The sequence below is a fragment of the Dipteris shenzhenensis genome, chromosome 29 (assembly GCF_047967505.1).
Source record: "Dipteris shenzhenensis isolate YYH24624 ecotype China chromosome 29, Dip_SZ_1.0, whole genome shotgun sequence".
Classification (NCBI taxonomy): domain Eukaryota; kingdom Viridiplantae; phylum Streptophyta; class Polypodiopsida; order Gleicheniales; family Dipteridaceae; genus Dipteris; species Dipteris shenzhenensis.
The window spans coordinates 14783009-14788863 of record NC_141624.1 but is presented as its reverse complement, the minus strand read 5'-3'; the positions used below and the strand labels follow the sequence as shown (position 1 = coordinate 14788863).

The window sequence follows — 5855 nt, the reverse complement described above, 5'->3', positions numbered from 1 at the left end:
GCACTCTATTGTGTGGTGGAGTCCTTCTAATTGCCCATACGGTATTGTGAATCCACCACCTTCTCCAAAGATGTATTGACTGTCATGGGCTCCATTTCCACTTATTCCGCTGCGCTTTCAAAGTTAAATTGTCTTGCTCCTTTCTTGCGAGGCTGGTTTGTTGCCACAAATTTTGGCCTATGAGTGGCATTTTCCTCTGCTGTTGTCACCTTATTGATGCTTTTATGCTTACGAGTCACTGTTATGTTGTCGCCCCTAAATTTAGGCTCTTCATGCATAGGAGTGCTGGTTATAACACCCTCCACCATCCTCGACGTTATTGGAGGGGTTGAGATTTTCCCTTGTTGAGCTTATCTCGCAAGGTTCTCTACACTAGGGCCAGCACCATGGTACTTCCCTTCAATGAATGCGTGTCTCTTGGTGCTTGCAATAACCCATTGGCCAAGTCACTGACACACACATTTTATAGATTCAACGTCCCCTTAAATCCTTCGGTAGCCAACCAACTTGCATGTATAGGCTCAGCAAGATTTGTCGTGGGCATGTGCGATATGTCCTCCGTGTTCTATCAAGAGTGAAGTATAGTGAGATTTTGTTGGAAAATAAAATTTTGTATTTGTGAATGGATACTCACACGAACAAAGTGCTTTCACCAACGCGGATATCGAACATGCCACCAACTCATCCAACAATCCATCACAAAGATGTTCGAATCAGCAGAAACCTTTCGTGTGGCCCACCAAGCCTGAATGTACCTTTGTTGTGTGGTTGCATCCTCCTCTATTGATGCACACTCCACAATCAAAACAAGCATTTGTGCTCATCTTGGAAGCTCCTATGCACGTATTGGGAGGTGTGGATCTATAGGCTTTGCTCCCAATGGAAAAGGCAAGACTTTTCTTGGCCATGCATCACATTCTCTGGTCCATTATTGAAGACTATTCGTATTGCCCTCCAATTTGCGCCAACCTCATCTACCACCATGAAGCCTTTAAAGTCTGTAGTGGGGTGTCCACACTTCTCCATGATATCATTCAGTTGATGCTAGCCTCAGTGTCCTCCTCTTTCATCTTGCACACGGCAATAGTCATCAACTCTTGGATGTTGCATCATACAACTAAAGTTAGGCATAAGCATCATCCTTTCAATGCTAGAGGGAATGTAGGAATACTAGCATTTGCCTTACCTCAGATCATATATGTGAGCAGCCATTGTTGTCCACCCACATAATATGCACCGTACATGGTCAAAACGTATCCAGCTATTTTGTAGATCTCCACTACTAGTGCAGCGCATGTCAAAGTAGGCCCTATTGTCGACATCTTGAAGATGAAGCATCTGCATTCATCATCGACTGCTTGACCGAGGAAGAGGCTCCCATGGAAAAATCTGTAAGCACATCTTTGCTTCAATTTCAAGAGCCTAGACTCCATGCCTTCATCACTTTCAGCACAAGCACCACATACCATATGCTTCAACCTGAGTTAGGTGGTCCATTCAGCTATGCATTATGTTGCTTCTAAGAATGCAAAGAAAACACATTTACGTGTAGTTGCCATTGGGTTGGCCCTGTATGGTTTACCTGTGCCTTTGGACAAGAGGCTCCAACTCCTCAAGCATTGCCATCAACTCATTATCCATAAGGGAGACACCCGTGTCACGGATGAGGGCACTTGAGACTAATTTTTTTGCGACTACCATTTGTAGGTGTCTGGGACCTACTGCACTAAAGTCCACCATCTCTTCGACTATGCACCTAAGGTCTTTTATGTGGGCTCTATAGGTATCTCTTTGCACCTTGTGATTATGCATGCCCACATGGAAAAGGAGCCGTCATTTTGGGCCCTGCCATCATGTAGTATGCCACACATTCAAATTGCTTCAAAAGAATGGGGGACCTTTTGCAAAAGAAACAGGCCAAGGCTCCCAAGCCAGTAGTAGACATTCCAACAGCCGAAATGTTGTTCATTTTTCCTACACTAGATGAGAGAAGATTATAACATGCAATCAAAGAGACATAGTCAACGTTCTCTAACTCAATTTCTCGGCAATGGGTGTGCTATCCGACCTATCCATGCAGTGCAGTTCAACAATCCATTAATCAACCTATCGGAGCAAAGGGGGTTTGTACACTCTAGTTCCCACACACACCCCACACACACCTGGCGACGAACTTTCCTAGGAAATGTCATTGTTCTCGACATTGGTTTCGTCCAGCAATGGCCATCATACTTTTGCTACATGCCAGCCATTGCACTTGCTCCATGTGCCATGGGAGGTAGTTTGAATGCAACGTTCCCATTGTACATTGTCAAAACTTCCATCAACTTCTCCACTGTGGTTGAAGTGTGCAACAGTTGATGAAGCAGTCGATGACATCCCCCAGAAGACCTGATGTATGATGACATGCTAATGACTGCTTGAGGACCCTCCATTGCAACTACTGTATCATTGTCATCATTGATCAATACTGTGCCATGGCCTCCTATCAACATGGCTTGAACTCAGCCTCGAGCTCGGGCTTCCTGGGCTAGCCGTGAGATCTATTTTGGTTGTAGCTTGTAAAATGGCTGCCTTCCCTCATGCTTGGAATAATGGGACCAACTCGCATGGTCACTCCCTCAAATTGGCTAGGCTTTGGGTGAGATCTAGTATGGGTGGAGCCTCGGCAGGTGTACTCTTTTCTCTCTCTAGCACATAGTCACATGACAACTCCATGTTCAGCATGTACAACTGCCCCAATCCACTCTCTTGAATGGCTTCCACTTGCGTAGTCTACAGGTAGCAATTTACATGTGTGATGGCCATCACACAAATTCCCTTGCCTATCACGGGGTCATCCTCACTTAGCACGACAGTTCCACCATTTGCATATCGTATCATTGGCTCTGACGAGAGGGAGTTCAAATAGATCCGCACTTCGTTGAGGTTGCTAGACCCTGCACCAGTTGGGCCGGCCATTTCAAGAGGGATCAGAGAGAGAGAGAGAGAGAGAGAGAGAGAGAGAGAGAGAGAGAGAGAGAGAGAGAGAGAGAGAGGGAGAGAGAGAGAGGGAGGGAGGGAGGGAGGGAGAGAGGGAGGGAGGGAGAGAGAGAGAGAGAGAGAGAGAGAGAGAGAGAGAGAGAGAGAGAGAGAGAGAGAGAGAGAGAGAGTTAGGGTATGGAGGAGGAGTTGAGAGAGAACGAGAGCTTGAGAGAGATGTGGGGGGGCGGGGGGGAGGTAGGGGTCCTTTATATAGTTTACGTTTGACAAATAGCATTCGATGAGTATTTAATGCAAGAATAGGTGTAAGGGTGAAGACGCCATTTTTAAAAATTTGTTTGTTGTCAAATATTTAAAAAAATAGATATACCCCCCACCTCCATCTTGGCTCTTGGCATAGCAATTGCAATTATGCAACAATTAGAAAGTGTAGGTGATTCGTGTGAAAGGCAAGCAAGCCTGTAGAAAAACATGAAAACTAGCAAAAATTATATAGAATTTTTTCCAAACAGTAAAATAGCCATAGCTTTTGTGTACCAACTCCGATTTCCAAAATTTTGAAGGAAAATTGACAGCATAACTAGATCTACACACACAAATTTACTTTCTTGAAGTGATGTTGGCCAAATTTGGGGTGGAAGGGCCTCAAAAAGAGCCATCTTTGCTAGGGGTAAAAAATTGTGCAAAATTTTCATTTTTTGACTTTTTGTCCTTTCTTTTTGGGATGAAGAAAAAAGGGCCAAAGTTGGTGCCCACTGGAGGGAAAAAAAGTCCAAAAATGAAAAAATTTGCACAAGTTTTTACCCCCTAGCAAAGATGGCCCTTTTTGAGGCCCTTCCACTCCGAATTTGGGTGCCAACTTTGCCCTTTTGTTTGTTATTTTTATTAAAATAAAATAAAAAAATAGCTTTAAAAAAAACAAAAAAAATCTCTAAAAAAGGTTAAAGTTGGCGCACAGATGAGGGCGCCTATGCCCTCCTCTGGGCACCTTCACCCTTTTTTTGAATATTTTTTAAAAAGTCATTTAAAAAAATATTTGTTTTTTTTAAAATTATTTTTTAAAGGAATTTTTTTTAAAAAGGGGCCATGTTGCCCTCCTCTGGGCACTAAACATGGCCCCTTTTTAAAAAATTTATCCTTAAAAAAATATTAAAAAAAAACAAGCTTTTTAAAAAACCAAAAATACATACTTTTGGGAAAAGCTACCCTCCCCCCCTCTTGGCTATATACCACCCCCCCCCCCCCATGATACTCAATTTATGAGTGAGATATCCAAGTACCTCTCTCTCTCTCTCTCTCTCTCAAAGGGATGTGTGTGTGTGTGTGAGAGAGAGAGAGAGAGAGAGAGAGAGAGAGAGAGGTGTCACAAGTGGAATAGGTGGAACAAAATGTGGTGGTTGCCAAAAAAAAACTCGCTTCAAAACTCGCTCGAAAAACTCTCTTCTTGGCCACCCCCTTTTGGAGTGTGTATGAAGTGAGGTAGCATGGTTTTTTTAAAATCCATACCATCAATGACCAAGCCCAAGTACTTTTCTTTCTTCTCCAAACATTTTTGCCTATGCTTTGCCAACTATTGCCTTTATATGCTTTGTGGTTCTCTATGAATCTGTAAATCTTTTTAAATTTGCTCTACAATGTATGAGAAAAATCCACAAAAGATGAGAACAATATTTTAATTTCAATTATGTACCCTTACAAAAAAAAAAAAACTCTTAAGAGAAACTAATGTACTCACCCTTGTCTTCTTTGGTCTTTGTGGTGCCTCTTTTTGCTTTCAATTTTGCAAAATTTGATAATCGCCCACCTGTTCTTCTTAGGAACTTTCACATGAGACAAATATTGCCTCAAGACTCTCAAGAATGAGGGAAGGGAGAGAACCTCTTGCATACTCTCTTTGAATGTATCTACGTAAATATTGTAGACTTCTTTCTTTGTGCAACTATCTGGCAAATGAGTGAATGTAGACTTTGGGAGGACTTCCCTATTGAGCAAGACAAAACTTTGAAGCCATTGTCTCAACAATGAAAGTTGTGGTGTTTCTTGAGAGCCATAAGTTGGATGAAACTCCTTAAGTCCTTTGCCTAAAATTACTTTCCCCATTCTTAAGTTTCCAATGGAAAACACTTTCATGAATCTTGCTCCGCAATCCATCATATCACTAATTAAGTACTTGGTTGCCAAGGAGGAGGATCTCACTAAAGTTCTCAAGAAGAAATTTTTTTCTCGACTTTTCAACCCAAAGAAATGATGCCTTTCTTGCTTGATTTTTAAAATCCTAGTGATCTCAATTCTTTCTACAACAAAATGCTCTAGTTGCATTAGGTATGGAAATTCTTGAAAGTATCCTTTCCTTCCTTGCACCTCTTGGAGTTCTTTGCTAAGCATTAGTGGCATTGATGCTCAATCTGCATGCTGATTGCCAAAATCGAAGTCTCTTTGAGGACGGGGTGTGGTAGATTTCTTCAATATCCTTGCTAAAAGTGGAAGTTGGTTAAGGAGATGGACAAAAAAGGGAGGACTTGCTAGGACTACTCATGAGCTCCATGTTACCACTCTATCACCAAACACAAATGAAATATTGCACCTTGCAATGAGGATTTAGAGACATGGAAAGAGTTTGTGTAACCTTTTTTAATGGAATTTAATTACTTAAATTTAAAAAATATCAAAACTTTCTAAAAATAGAGAGAGAGAGTGCTTTAAAAGGAGGTGGAGGGCCTTTTTTCTCAATTGCAAGAGTTGGAATTGGAGCTCGAGAGCACTATAGAGGCTTGCACACATTTTTGTACAACTTTTAAGAAAAGGTTGGTCTTTTACTTGTCTTGTTTAGTTTACATTCTAAAAATATAGTTTTTTAGAGAACATTACTTAAT

At 41.6% G+C, this 5855-nt stretch overlaps 1 pseudogene; it reads right to left on the bottom strand.

The window, feature by feature from the left end:
- Positions 1-1804: 1804 nt before the first annotated feature.
- On the bottom strand, positions 1805-2961 carry LOC147882470 (uncharacterized; annotated as a pseudogene).
- Between the last annotated feature and the right edge of the window lie 2894 nt (positions 2962-5855).